A 16135-nucleotide genomic window follows, 5' to 3' on the forward strand; every position below is an offset into this window, starting at 1 on the left:
TGGGGCAGAGCAGCTTTTAATCAAGGGTTTCATTTCCGTTTCCTCTTTTGTAAAATGGAATAAAGGGTATCAGCCATGTTGTCATAGAGAGCACGTAGAATGAGCTCATTTTTTTTTAAGGATGGATGTGTTTAGCAGGATGGAAAGAATTGTTGCCTGAACAGATGGCAGCAGGCTCCTTAGGGAGAGAATTGTCTCTTTAAAATAACACTTTGATAAACCACCTGAGGTAGGAAGTACACATGCACCCAAGGGCCTTAAGCTCTCAGACCAGCCTTTAAGAAAGATGCTTTAGAAACAACAAGAACTGGGGTGGGAGCCTCAAGGAGGAGAGGAAAGGAAGGAGGGTGGGATGTGGAGGCAGAGCACCTGACAGAGGACCCGAGGACTTTTCTTACCATCATGTCAACATTCAATTTTAAATGGTTTGTATTCCTGTGACACAGCCCCACACTTTGTCCCTCCTACCTCAGAGATGTTTACAAGACACACATGACTTTTTGCGAGTAGGAATTTTTCTGGAAATGGAGGAAAGGGGCTAAATTCCAGGTCTCGGTTACAACCAGGCTGTGTTGCCCCAGGAATTACACACCAGAACAGCCAAAGGAGGCAGAGCACAGACTAAGAATTCCATGGAGTCAAGAAGTAGGCGCCAGAGGCGACTGTGCCCACTTACACCCCCCTGGAGAAACTGGCTTTTAAGAAGGGAATAAAAATTTCCATTGGGCACAGAATGAAGGATTCAAGCCCATTTTATCTCAGTCTTAGGATCCCAGCTTAGTTCTGGGTGACCTGGATATGAATGCATAAGAAAACAGAGTATGGAAAGCTCAACACCAAAATGGTAACAGGCTATATTTGGATGAATCTTTTACAACAAGCAGGAAAAAATCCAACCACGCTATCTTCATTTTTTAGGAATAAATAAATCTCCTCCTGCTACCAACCCTGCTGAAGTGGCCGAGAGAGTAGGTATCTCCTCACCAGGAAGGGACATGGAGAGGGGCCGGGAAGGACAGGCAGGGTCTTCTTCCTCCACTGCATTTGGAAACATGACTCATCTCCTCTTTGGGCTTCTGTGGAAAAGAGAAGAGAGCTCTCAAGGAGACTTGCAAATTGCCCATCTCTCCCTTCCCTCTCTCCACAGTGAGAGTGAGAGGACCCCTATTGTACTGCTCTTCTCTCCAGAGAGCTAATCCTGGGCCATTTGCCTGCCAGACCCAGAGCTGCCTCCCACTTGCCCTCAAGGCTAGGAAGTCAACAAGGTGGGAGTTCATTTTCATTTTTTCCCTCCCAGCTCTACACCCAGGCCCGGGTTCCAGAGAAGGCCTCATCTCTCTGCAACCTCTAGAGCTTTCCTGCAGGACCCAGCCTTTGTTGCCGCCCCCCGACCAACCATGCCAAAGAGGGCTGCAGGCCTCGGAGGAAGCCAGGACTATCTGCCCCCCGACCTCGCTCCTGGAGACCCCAAACGAAGCCCTGCAGCCTGGCCATCCAGGTTTCATAAGACTTCTCACCTGCTTCCACAAGACCAGCCTCCTCCTCAAATTATGGTCCAGGTAAAATCTGATTACAAAGAACATTTGTGGAGGGGGATTTGAAAGAGAAATAAAGGTAAGAAAAGCCTAGAGTTAAATGCAAGAGTACATTTAGTAAATGGTCCAAGTGAGAGAAACTATTATCAAGATGGTAACAGTTATAACCTTAACCTGAAAGTCCCTTTTTCTAATCTTTCTGGGTGCCCCCTTTTCTTGAATATCAGAACCAAATAGCTCAATCTTTTCTTCTGAGTAACTGCAGGAAGTCTAGTCTTCTTGCTAATATTTCTGAGGGTTCTTGGAGAAGCGGTACTTAATAGTAATAATAACAACAATAAAAAATAACGTCGTGTGTCTATCGGGTCCTAATTAGGTTGAACCATATGAATTTGCCTCTCTTAACCATATTTGAACACAAAACAGCAATTTCATATGATCGAACTGAAGTTTACATGACAAGATATATATACGTATCTCATATAATCCCCACAGCAGCCCTATGAGGTATAGACCGTTGTGCTCATTGAATAGAGAGTAAAAGTGAGGCTCAGGAAGGTTAATTAACTTGCTCAAGGTCATACAGCTTGTAAGGTAGAATCAAGAATCAAAACAAGACTGTCTGAATCCAAAACTAATAGCTTAACCACAGTCATATGTCTTGTTTCCATGTAATCTGAACAGCAGTTCTGTCTTGTAATCACTTTTTCAGGCTGTTGCCACACTCTCAAAGACAGGGCCACTTTTCTTCCCTTCATTCCCCAAGCAGCACTAGCCCCAGGCTAATTTCCCCGTTGTGGCAGCTAACAAGTCTTGCTGACAGTTTGGGTGACTCATGAGGAAATTGTAATTCAGTAAACAAAAACTTAAAATTGATGCCCTACCAGTAAAATCAAATACAGACACCTTAAGGTCCCTCAGTCACAGACCTCTGGTCTCTCAGCCCCATCCCCACCCCACAACCCCTGCCATTAGAGTGGGGTCTTCCCTTCTCAGATCAGGTCCTCGGTTTCTGCTCTTTCTTTTCTGTGTCCAAATCATGCCACACATGCTTTTCCTGGGTCCTCCAGAGAAAGAAAACAAGAACAGCATTTATAATCAAACAGAAGCAAACAACTGGCAAAGACAAAACTATAAGCTAACCACCTCTCCACCCGAAAAGTCTTACCCTTTCTCTCATGGGACTATGTAGTTGGCTCTTCTGGCCTCAGCATCTCCCTCCACATTCATTTCCAGACTTGCTTTGCACAATATGTTCAGAAAAAGGCAGTCTTTCACCGAGGTAAAACCTGCATTAGTATAAAAACTGCTGCTAGGTGGCTTTTAAAAATACATATAGTTAGTTACCTATATATAACATAAAATTCACCATTTCAGGGCAGTTTTTTAAAATAGCATTTTTTTTGTCACCCCTGCTGGGTTATAAGTAAAATGGGCAAATGAAGTCTGAAGAGAATGTGAATGGCAGCGGAGTAGAAGGGGATCATCATTTTGCCAGGCGAGTGGCCCCAACTGCCAGCAGGTGGCATGACGTCTCCCGGGTACCACCTGAGTTACTGTTTTGTCTGCCTGGTGGTCTTCCTGCTGGGGTTCACAAGTAATGCCAGCACACTCATGAAACTACTTTCTCCGTGGTTACCAATGACCCAGGTTCCAAAGCCCTTTCTTTGTCCTCATTCTCCTCAGACTCTCAGGAGTGGCTGACATTGATGCCAATTATGTCAGCTGGCCTAGGTCCAGACACTTCTTGCTTCACACAGTCCTCTCAAGGGTACTGGGTAATTCTTCCTAAAGTACAAATAGGAAACCGTCTTCTTTTGCTCAAAAAGCTCCAAAGACAGTCACTGCCCACCGGTTTAAGTACAAACTCATCACTTAGGCACACGAGACTCTCCACTAAACAGCCTCAACCTGCCTTCCCAGCTCTCTGTCTCACTGCAGCCTTGTGCAAATTGTGTACCCCAAGCACACACCCTCACCATTCTTTCCTACCTCCCTGACTGTGTCGATTCCTTCCTGGAATGTCCCTTCTCTGCCAATCAAACTACTTTCCATTACCCATGTCCATGCTAGCGCCTCCTTGAAAATCTCTCTTGGTCATTCCCAAACATATCTATATTGCAGACAGTTAAGCTACTGAAACAAAGACACTAAAATACATGGGTTTTAAGTAAGCCTTCCTTGATTCCTGCTTGTTTTTTGACCCTAGTTCTCCAGTTTTCCTTTTGGTTCTCTGAGCTATTTGATAACCTCTCAATACATTTCTTCTCTGTTTAAGCTACTGAGAGTTGGTTTCTGTTGCTTGCAATCAATAACTATGACTGATACCCCTGTCTCCCTCCTCGATTGTGGTCAAATGAGATACTGTGTACATGGCTGGTTTGTGAACAGTGAAGCCCGGAAGAAATGTGATTTATCATTCCACTTTATATTCCCCCATCCATTGCCTCCAATCACCCAGCCACCTCCGACAGAAGAGAACCAGTGAAACAACTTGCAATCACATTAGCCAAAGGGAATGAGGGCCAGAAGAGCTAGCAATGAGGCCCAAAAATAGAACACTCATGCTACACTTGATAATTACCTCCCTGAATATGACTTTTGCAATTATATAATCCCAAACTTTTTTTGCACTGTAAACAGATAGCAAATAATCTCCAGAACCACTTACTGATGATTCCTGGCTCCATTAAGGGAAGTTTAAGTGCTTTGTTTAGATTCTCTGTTACTGAGCCACCAAGAGAGAGACAGTAGCCATTTCCCCATTATAGTTCCCTCTTCAGGCCACACACCTTTCCTGTCCACTTAGCTAGAAGAAATCTCTCCCTTCTCTAAACTCCTCTGGCGCAATTTTTTTTTCCAAATGTAATTTATATGCAACAAAGTGCACAAATCTAAAGTATACCATTGGATGAATTTTTACATATTTTGCATATACCCAGGGGTCCATTACCCAGATCAAGACAGAGAACATTTCCAGAGAGTTCTCTTCTGCCTCCAGTGGGAACCACTATTTGAAACCTGTCACCATAAATTGTTTTGCTAGTTCTAGAACTGCATAAAAATAGAATCACGTAGTATGTACTCTTTTGCTTCTAACTTCTTTCATTTAACAAGTTTTCGAGTCCCCTGATTTTTGAAATAACCTTTATCGCTTTGCACATGAAACCTTCCTTACTTATATACACATCTTCTCTCCTCTACTAGACTTGGGATCAGGGTCCGTGTTGGATAGCACTCTCTATAGAAGGGGTTCCCAACCCCTGGGCTGCGGACTGGTACCAGTCCATGGCCTGTTAGGAACCAGGCCACACAGCAGGTGGTGACCGGTGGGCAAGCCAGCGAAGCTTCATCTGTATTTGCAGCCACTCCCCAGCACTAGCATCACCGCCTCAGCTCCACCTCAGATCATCAGGCATTCGATTCTTATAGGAGCACCGGTCCATGGTGTCAAAAAGGTTGGGGACCAGTGCTCTACAGGACTCCCCAGAAATTAGATGCTCAATAAATACTTCCCAAATGAATTCACCAGTGAAGATCAGAACCACAGACTGATTTCACTGTCCCCCTTACCATCTCTGTCATATGCTATGCATGGCTGTTGAGCACCTATTATGTGCCAGGCTCTGGGCTGAGCCCTTCATACACATTAACATTACGTAAGTGCTCACAAAAACCCTAGATGCAGTTATGACTCTGTCCCCACATGAGGAAACTGAAACTCGGAGATGTTACATTATTTCCTCCCAAGGTCAGCTTACTAAGAAGTGACAGAGCCAGGACTCAGACTTTGGTCCGCCTGACCCAGAACCCAGACTGCTAATCACTAACTCACACTGCTTTGTGGTTAGGAAAGAAGTTACATTAATGGTCTGAGTGTTCTTTGAGACAGCTCAGAACCCCTCCCATTGGCCCAGCAATACACACATCATTATGCCCATCTTCCTGGCAGGTAAGATGGCTGAGGGTCAGATATGCCAAATGACTAGTTCATCCAACCAGCATGTGGCCAAGAGTAGAAACTAGAGTCTCTCTTAACATAAAGCTCATGTTGTTTGTTTGACACCATGGGCCACCTTTCTGTAGGATGAGCTGACTGCATCTGCATGAAAGAGCTTTAGCAGCAAGTCTCTGTGCAGGCTGAGTGTTTGCTTTCTGAACCAGGGAGGCGTCAGTCTCCTTAAAAGTACAGCATTGGAGCATGGTAGGCTTGACTGGTCAAGGCTATGGTTAGGGTAACCATGTCTGTGGCAGCATTTAAGATGTCATCCTCCAATGTTCTAGAAAAGCAGATCCAAATGAAAAGGACATGTCCTTTTATTCAACCAATATGTATTAAGTTAATGATATGAGCCAGGCATAGTGCCAGACACTGGCAAACACGGCAGATCTGGTTTTAAGTCTCATGAAGCCTCTGATCCAGTGCGGGAAGCAGACATGAGTGATGAAAGGCAAGTTTAGGAGCATGGGAATCTAAAACAGGTTTCTAACTGAGCCTGAGAGATCTAGAAAAGCTTCAGAGAGGAAATGACATTTAATTTTGACCTGAACGATGAACCAGAGTTAATAGTTGAAGGGAACAGAATGTGTGTGTTGGAGGAGGGAGGTCAGGCAGAGGAAACAGCATGTGAAACGAGTCTAAAGCAGGAAGAGAAAATACGGGGGCAAGGGGCGAGCTTCACGAAAACAGAGACATTCACCTTATTCCCACCCAAGCACCTAGTACCACACCTGGCACAAATGAGGTACTCTATAAGAATCTGGTTGCACGAATGAATAAATGAATGAATGCTTCAATGAAATTCAAACTAGCTGAGGTAGACTGGGAAAAAGAACAGCATGAGATGGAGCCTGAGAGGTGGGCATCAGCCAGCTCCTACAGGGCCTTAAAGGTTATGTTTTAAAGGCTCATATTTTATGTAAGGAAAATGGGAGGGTATCTGAAGAATTTTCAGACATGTCATGATCTTATTGGCATTTTTAAATAGTCACTTTGGCCTGCAGAAGGGGCAACTCAAGATGATGGCAGTGGCGATGAAGAGCAGTGGAAAGATTCAGGAGATATTGAGGGAGTAGAATGATCAGGACTTGAATCAAGGTGACTCACACAGGCTTCTGTCTGAAGCGACAGGCTGAGTGATACAGCCATTCACCATGATAGGGACCCTAGAGGGAAAGCAGGTTCTGTGAAGGAAGATGAATTTTTATCTATGTTGAGATTAATATGTCTAAGAATCATCCAAGTGAAAAAGTCAGATAGGCTTCTGTTGGCTTTGTAAGCTGGAGCTCAGAGAGAGGGCTATGAAGAGAACTGTTGACATCTAGATGGTAAGTGAAGCCATGGAGAAGAATGAGATCACCCAGGGAGATGATAAAAGGAGGAGAGGCTAGGGCCTAGAACCCAACCTTGAATGGCTACAGAGAGGAATAAGAGAAGCTGGTAAATGAAACCAACAGGAGGAGGGAGGCAGGTGGCAAAATGGAGAGAGCAGGGTCACACAAGTAGGAAAGAGAATGTTTCGAGAAAGAAGCAATCCTCTGAATTACGTTAAAATGAGGATTGAAATGTTTCAGTGGATTTACCAATATGGAAGTGATGGATGATATAAGTTACTATAAAAATATAAGTGATAATTACTATTGCCTCAGCCCTGGGGAAAGAGGCTATGTTCTAGGAACAAGACTCAAGAATCTTCCAATAAGGCTCTGGATGCTGGGGAATCTCAGAAGTCAATCCTTTGGGGGTCAGGATTTCTTGTCTTTGGGGAAAAGAAAAGCTCAGCTGTCTGTGGAGATCTTTGAACACAGGGTGCAAAGAATCTTGGAAAACACACTCTTAAGGCATCAGAAAGGACATATGATTTAGCAAAGAAGCCACTCGAAGTTCCATAATTCATTCAACAACACATTTATTGAGCCTCTAATATTCACCCAACATATAAATCTCAGTCCACTATTTCTTGAGCCCCTACTGTAGGCATTGCATTAGTTAACTGCATAAGTCTTTTTCCTTTTATCAAAAATGTAAGCTCTCAGAAAGCAGAACTTTTTCTTTACTCTTTCATCTCCCACCAAACTGGGATAACTCAGTCATCCTTGGCAAGTCACCATTCTCTCAATTTCCCAAAAGTCCATTCCCTCTGCCTAGAATGTCCTCCAACTGCATAAACCCTCATTTTCAAGGCCCAGTTCAAGTGTCACTTGCTATGTGAATTTTGCCCAGTTGCCTCTAACAAACTTAAAGCTCCCTTCTCTGGCCTCCTAAGGGTCAGAATAGCCCTTGTCTTTCTATATAGTATTGATTTCCATGCGGGGCTTTCTGTCTCCCTGGCCCAGCTTTGACTCTTCTTGTAATCCCTAGTCCCTAAGCCTAGAGCACTTAAATTTGTCAAAAATCAGCTACCTGTTCCCCTGGTCAAAATGGGGCTCTGCAGCCCAGACTGTGAAGATCAGGGTGAGCTGACAACTCAGAAGATACTCTAGTACCACCTCCTGGCTAGAAGGGGTATGACAGCTCCTGACTCCGCTTTCTCTCCTTGTTCTTGGCATCCCCGCATCTCAGCTTTCATTCTTTCATTCATTCGTTCGTTTATTCTGTGCCAGGCTCTGAGTATACTGCTGAGCCAGACAGACTCAGTTCCTCATGTTAGGAAGTTTAGAATTTAGTGCAGAAAACAGTCTCAGAACTGCAGTGTGACTGAAGCTGTATTCCTGAATGTTTTGAGGCTGCAGGAAAGAGAGATTCTTTGCCGGTCCCTGAGGCTACCATTCCTAGAGGTCATGATTGGGGCATGGCCCGAGCAGAGAATTGCCCTCTTGTGGCTACCTGGGCTCTCTTGGAAAGCGCATCCGTGCTAGGCAGGACTTCTACATTTAACCTTCCACACACTCCCCTGTCACTTTTTTTTTTTTTTTAAAGCTTATTAATAACAAAGAAAAACAGGACACCATACTCCAAAACAAGTCTGTGTCTCTCTTGGTGCCTCTGAATAGCTGGGTCCTGAAATCCATGACTTATATTTTTGAAGCCCTAACATTAGAGCCACAATGTTAAAGCTGGAAGAGACCTTCACTCGTGCATTCATTCTTTCTGCAAATACTTACTGAGCACCATCAGGTGCCAGGCAATGGGTTAAGTGCTGAGGACATAAGAGTGAACAAGAAAGGTCATGGGATTACACTCTCATGACGTTTCTGTTCTCTTTGAGGAGATAGGAAACAAAGCAAGTACGCAACTTTTAAATATTTACTTATTTATTTTTAATAGGTGGTACATTATATAATTCAAAATACAAAAAGGTGCACAATGAAAAGCCTCCCACTCCTGCCCCTAGCTACCTAGTCCCCTCCATGGAGGCAAGCACTGTTATCAGTTTCCTCTGTACCCAGAGGTAACATATGCATATACAAGCAAATATACTTTTCCCCGCTTTGCTATACAAATGGTGGTATTCTACACATTCTGTACTGCACTTTGGGGTTTTCACTTAACAATATATCTTAAGAAATCATTCTATATTGATACATAGATTTCTATCTTTTTTACAGTTGTATGGTATCCCATTGTGAGTAGTACATGATTTAAAATAGTTACATTGTAATGTTATGATGCAAGCAGAAAATAAGTGGGGGCTGAATTTTTAAATAACAAGGGAGATTTGGCTTTAGATAAGGTGGTCAGGAAAGGAAGTTTATACTCAGGAAATGTCATTGAAGCTGAGTCCTAAAAAATAAAAGAGAAGCCACCAGGGAAATACGAGGAGGAAGAACATACAAGCGAAACAAAGGATTGCCAAAGCAAGAATGAGCTTGGCATGTTGGAGGGGCTGAAAACAACAGTGGCCAGAACCAGATGAGTGGAGGAAGCACAGAGCTAGATGTCAAGGGCCTCGTAGGCCGGGGCGAAGAGTATGCCGCTGATTCTAAGTGCAATGAGAAGCCACTGGAGCGTTCAAGAGAGAAATGGGCATGCTCTGACTTACATATTTGTAAAAACAAACAAAAACACTTCACTTAGGCAGCTATATGAAAGGTAGATTAAAAAACAAGAGTGAAAGGGATCAATAAGGAAGTTGATACAGTAGCCCAGGCAGGAGATAACATCATGGAGAGAGATGGCAGTTGGGATAAGAAACACTGATAGCCTTAGGATTTGTTTTGGAAGATGACAGGATTAGAGGTGAGTTAATCTCATAGATCATTTAGCCCAGTCCCCTCATTGCTCAAGTTGACAAAGCCTCGTGACTTGCTTGCCACAGGTCAGAGAGCACCTTAGTGATAGATCCAGGTTTAGAATCCAATGTTTCTGACTTCCAGGTCAGTGTTCTATCACTCTAGGAAAGCAGGAGCTGGAATTTGAGAATAGAAACTGTATTTTTAAAATCCTGTTAACCAGTAATTACTGATACATTCAATTTTTAAAATTGTTTAACAGCTTTCTTGACTCCCCTCACCCCCTCGGAGTAGAAGGAGACAGATGTGAGGTAAATGGAATCTCAGGCCCACCTCTGCCTACTGTAAACCTGGAGCAAGAGAGGCAGGCAGTGTGGGAGACAGGGATAGTAAGTGTAGATAGTCAGGAGGAGACCTTGTTCTAAGGTAATCCTGGCTGAAAAACCTGAAAGAGGGCAAGAGTATTCCAGGTGGAAGACATAGCTGGGGTGAAGACCCTCTGACAGGAACCTGGCGTGTCTAAAGGGTTGTTTGGAGGCCAAGGTGAGTGAAGGAAATTCAGAACAGTGGAGATGTGAGCAGAGAACAGTAAAAGAGGGAATGGGGGGCGTTGATGGCATAAGGCTCCATGAGCTGTTGAAGGCTTTGGCTTTTACTTTGAGTGAGGTGGGGAGCTAAGAAGTGACACGATCCCTACATTTTCACAGGATCGCTCTGCTGCTGTGTAGAGGACAGACTGTAGGAAGCAAAAATAAAAGTAGAGACCAGCTATGATTGTTGCAGTCATCTAGATGAGAGAGGATGATGACTTGGCCCGTCGATATGGCAAGAAGAGGTCAACCAATAAGATTTTCTGACATAAATATAGACATGAAAAAGAGAATCAAGCATTACTCCCAGGATCTGGCCTGAGAAATGGGAAAGATGAAATTGTTATTAAATGAGATGGGGCAGATGAGGAAGAGGTTTTGGTTTGGAAGTGTTGGGTTTGAGATGTTGGTGATACATCCAGTGGAGGCTGAGCCAGCTGTTGAACATACCAGAGTTCAGGAGACAGACCTGGTGTTTAAAGCCACAGGACTATATAAAATCTAGTGAGTATAGAGTCAAGGACTGTGCCCTAGCTCACTCTGGCATCAAGAGGACAAAAAGTAGAGGAACCAGCCAAAGAGATTAAGTAGAAACAACAGTGAAATAAAGAGGAAAATCAGGAGGTATGCTGTGCTAGAATCCACGTGAAGAAAGTATATCAAGGGGAAACAGCAACATGCCACATGCTGTTTATGGGTCAAATAAGTTGAGAACTGAGAATTAACAATGTGCTGTCACTAGTAACCTTGACAAGACCAGTTCCACTGGAATTGAGAAGATGAAAGCCTGATTGGAGTGGATTAAAGGGAATGAAGAAAGAAATGAAGCTGTAAGTAATAGCTTCTTCTTTGGGGTTCTGCTGCAAAGAGGAATAGAGAAATGGATGGTAACTGGAGGAAGAAACAGGAGAAACAGCATGTTTGTATGCTGATGGGAATGATCCAACAGAAGTAAAATTGAGATGTGGAAGACAAAGAGATTTGATGGGGCCATGTTCTTGAGTTGGTGATAGACTGAGGTCTGGTGCACAAGTGAAGGGATTCTTTCAACAGAAACACGCATAGTCCAAGGGCACTGGTTTCGAAACTCTAAGGTTCATCAGAATCACCAGGAGCACTTATTAAATGCACAGATTGCTCTAATTAAGTCTGAAGTGGGGCCCAATAATTTGCATTTCTGACAAGTTTCCCCAGTGGTGCTGATGCCCCTGGCCTGCTTGGAGAGGCAGCTTCAAAAACCACTGATCTACAATTATGTGAAGTGAGTAAATGTAGTGGAGTGAATGTGATGTTTCGTTGTGATTCCTTCCATTTTCTCAGTCAAGGAGAAAGTCAAGTCATTAACTAAGTAAAGATGGGATATTAAGTTCTGGAGGTCTGAGGAAAGGGAGAAGGTATGAAATAGTTGTCTCAGAGAGTGACTAGAGGGGGAAATGTTGATGACTTCCCTCCTAAGGTTAATGATCATGAATTTAAAGTAAGATACTGGTTGAATGTTTTTCTCCATCTACTCTCAACTGCACAGGTACAGGTAGGTGGACAGTTGTATGTAACCAAGCTTGTAGTTTGGCAATTAAATTAGATGAAAAGAAAGGGGCAAGGGAGCAAATACAAGGTTCGGAGGGGGATTATGGTGGACCACAGAATTTAAGCTGGGAAAGGAGAGACATGAGGCATGGTGAGATAAAATGAAAAGGTGATACTTTTCTCAAAAGTGGGTGCTTTCTCCTCAAAGCCTCATCCTCATCTCTCATATCTCTGGGCTTCTGTTAGCCTGACTCTCCCAGCCTCAAACCCTTGTTACTTTTCTCTATAGCATTCATCACCACCTGACAAAGTTGTCTCTCCACAAGAATTAAAATCCCATTGAAGGCAGGGGCTTTTAGTTTTTTACTGTTGCGTGCCTAGAACTCTGCTTGGCATGTAGCAGCCCTCCCCCACACTATCTTCCCTATCCAGTTCTGGCCAACTTACTTTTCAACCATAGACTCAGGACATGCCCCATATGTACACATCAAAATGACTTGATTTGGAATGGCATACATCTGAAAACCGAGGGTTTAACTCTTCAAGTTGAGAGGTTTTGGGGAAGCAGAAATCTGAAAAAGTTTGGGTTTCAATGCTTAAGAGGAACAAGATTAGGACAGGTTTCTGCCCAATTGCTTTGATGACAGAGACCCAGGCCCTAGCGGCGCTGCTCATACCAAATTCTAAAAGGCCATGCATATAAAGTTGTCATAGAAGAACTGGGTCCTTTTACAGACCAATTTTTTTTTTTAAATCATTAAATCGCCAAAAAAAAAAATTGCAGGGACCCCTGCAGACAGGTTGATGTTATTCCATTTTTGTAAAATAATTTTAAATTATGTGGATATAATTTTTTTAGGAATACATACATGCTATATACTGATTTTTTGCATATATCATAAAGCAAAAAGTTCTTAAGGTTTAAGCAAACTTTTACCAAGGTGTAGACTTTTATTCTATATATGTAACTGAACTCGTTTTGTTTTTATTTAGAAAAGCACTACTAGTTAAAATGAATTTAAATCCCATACAATCAAATGGCTTCTGAGGTGATTTCTGCTTTCCAATGAGGAAATGTGTCACACAGCAATACGCTGACTTGCCCAATATCACACAGCTTGTTAGTGATGGAACAGAGTGCCTAGGAGAGAGACCTGAAGTTGTGGATGATGAAAAGGCAAAGGGCTCTAAGGTTTCCACCCAAATAAAGAAAAGCTAGGATGAAAAATCCAATCATCAGAAGGGCAATCTTCTGAGTAGATACCCACTTCTCTTCTTGTAAGCATCCTGTGTATATCTCCCACAACTCCCAACTGTTTTATAGTGTAATCCTTGAACTGAATTCTGAGAACAAGAATCTTATTCATTTCCCTTTCCCCCAGTGCCCGACAGCACCAACAGGTCATCACAAAATACAGGCTAAAAAACTGAACAGATGAGTACATTCACATGCAGAACTGAACAAAGTAGCAAAATTGGTAATTTCTTCAGGGAGCTTCCCCTTCAAGGACAATTCTTAAGGAATTTTTTTTTTTTTGCACTCATGAGCGGTGCCTATGGCCAGCAGGTGGGGCCAGAGTAATAGATTTCCAAACTTGAGCCAGCCACACACGTTTAAGCATTACTGAAAAGGTAGATGAAAGCAGTAAGCCGTACATGACCCAAATGACATTTTTGCCCCCTAGCAGAACAGTGCTTAATCCCATTCCCCATCCCTCAGGTGACCTAGCTCACTAGTGAAGGTAAGGGGTTTGGCACTGGAGAGGTTTTCGTGCAGATGCAAAAGCAATGGTAGACACCACCTTGAACCATCGGTTTCTCACGTAAAATAGCCGCCTGATCAGGGCAGAGAAAAGCATACAAATACGAGGATATTACGCAGAGCAGCCCCGCAGTCCGCAATAGGTTAGAGTTGGCAGGGTCGCAGGAGTATGGAGAGAATCAGGTCAACAGGAGAGGTTTTGCCCTCCAGCGGGTTCGAAGCCGCAGCCCACCACGTGGTGGCTGCCAGCACTCCGCATGAGCTGATCCCTGCTCAGCGGTGCACTGGCCATGGGGGCATGGGAAGAGCCGCTCTATGCTCCCCTGCAGGCGAACTACAGGGCCAGCCCTGGAAACCTGGAAGCAGAGCCCTACAGATTTGTGGGACCTTCTCCAATCCCCATAACCCTCACTGTGGATGGCTTAACCCACAACCATTATCAGCTTCCCACGTGCAAACCCAGCAGCTTAATAGTACAGATCCAAAGAAAGGCTTCTCAGGGGTAAGCAGCTTCACCAGTTGCCCAGAAACCACTAGCAGTGAGTGATAGCCCTAAGAAAGTGGCACACTCCTCAATGTAAAAAAATAAATTGTAAAATGACTATCAGATCTAAATCCTAGGAGCACTTTCACTCTCATTTTTGGAACAAAGGGTCTTATATTCAGACAGATCACATTCCAAATATGTCATTTTTCAAATAAAGGTCAAAGTGACAATACTCAAGCACTATATATTAGTTGCATAATGAGAAACTGAAAACTTCTGATACATATGACCATTTATTTTCTCACGGGTAGAAAAAGCTCTGAACCCCTAAAATAGTCTAGGCGGGGTAGAAACCAGGGTTTCCACACCTTGGAGTCTCTATTTACTAGACTACAGGTAGGAATTATGGAAGGGTGCAAGCCAACCCATTCATTGGGCCTCACTCTCTGTGAAGTATTATGCCAAGTGAAAGCCCTCTCCATAACTCCAGAAGCTTCATATATATAGCACTATAAAAGGGGAGGAAGAAATGGTTAGATGTTTTGATTAGGCTAATTAATCCAGCTATATCAGTAATAAAAACGCCACTTTAATAATCCTGTAACTTAAAGAATTGCTTTAAAGAAAATCAAGGGATGGTTTCTAAATATTCTCCAGTAAAAGGAAACTGTGTTCCTTGGAGAAATGAGGCAAGGGCAGGGAAAATGCACAACTATCCAGGAACATATTGTAGTATCAGAAAGAAAGAAAGGTCCAAAAAACATTGGGAGCAGTCAAAATAGCCATCTTGAAGGAGCCCACAACAGCCAAAGCTAGGACAATTTGAGCAAAAAAATATTATAGCACTGACCCATGAAATAAAATATTCGAGTCCATATCAATATAATTGAATAAATGAAGAGATGGGATAGCTCCTCCATACAGAATGTAGAACAGACACAATAAATTAACATTTGGCAAACACCAATTGTTGCAGGCAGTATCAATCCAGAGATGTCAAAATTAGTCAACCAGAGTGATCATTTTAAAGTATAGCCCTCTGTGTGTTAATTACAAAGGGAAAATCAATAAATTTACAGTGGAGAAATCTGGCAGACATCACCTTAACCAGTGATCAAAGTTAACATCAGTAATGAGACAAATGGACATTGTGTATCTTGATATACTGAGAAAGGCACATGACTTGTGCATTCTTGCCAAAAAATAACCTCAGTCTAACAGTGAGAAAATATCAGACAAATCCGAGGGGCATTCTATAAAATAACTGGCTAGTATTCTCCAAAAGTGCCAAATCATAAAAGGTGAAGACTGAAGAATTCACAGACTAGAGACTAAGAAAACTAAAAGCATATGGGATCCTGGACTGGATGTTGAGCCAGAAATAAGACAATCCCTGGACAACCAGCACAATCTGAATAAGATTTGTTGATTAGTTAATAGTACTTACTGTATCAATATTTACTGTTTTTGATAACTGTACTAGTTATATAAAATGTTAACATCTGGAAGAAGCTGAGTGAAGGGTATATAAGAACTCTCCATACTATTTTTGAAAGTCTAAAATTATTCCAGTAAGTTTTCTTAAAAAAATTGAACATGTTGGGGGAAAATAGTCAAACATAACTATGACTAAGTTTGGTGACTATGAGACTTACATTTCGTTCATAGTAAAGGTTTAAAATGCTTTGCACTGATGGTATATGGTAAGATTGTTTCCCCTCATCTTCAACAAAGGAGAAAAGTAACCATGGCTATTCAAAGTATTACATTGGCACATGACAACAGAACAAAGCATTGAGGACAAATTGTCAAAAGTCAACAATTTCCACTGGCAAAGTTGTCATTAGCAAGTAGGAGAACTAGTTTAGTTTCATTTTGTGGTCTTCACCAGACCAACTTTTAGACCAAACTCTTAGAGTGAACATATTCTTAATTTTTTTATACTACAGAAAAAGCCAATATGGTTTTGGGGGGTTTTTGTTCTTGTTGTTTTAAATACAATAATCCAGCAACCTGACCGCTCCCTGACCAAAACACGCAGTGAGAGCTAGGTGAGCAATCT

The sequence above is a fragment of the Pteropus alecto genome, unplaced genomic scaffold (assembly GCF_000325575.1).
Source record: "Pteropus alecto unplaced genomic scaffold, ASM32557v1 scaffold39, whole genome shotgun sequence".
Classification (NCBI taxonomy): Eukaryota; Metazoa; Chordata; class Mammalia; order Chiroptera; family Pteropodidae; genus Pteropus; species Pteropus alecto.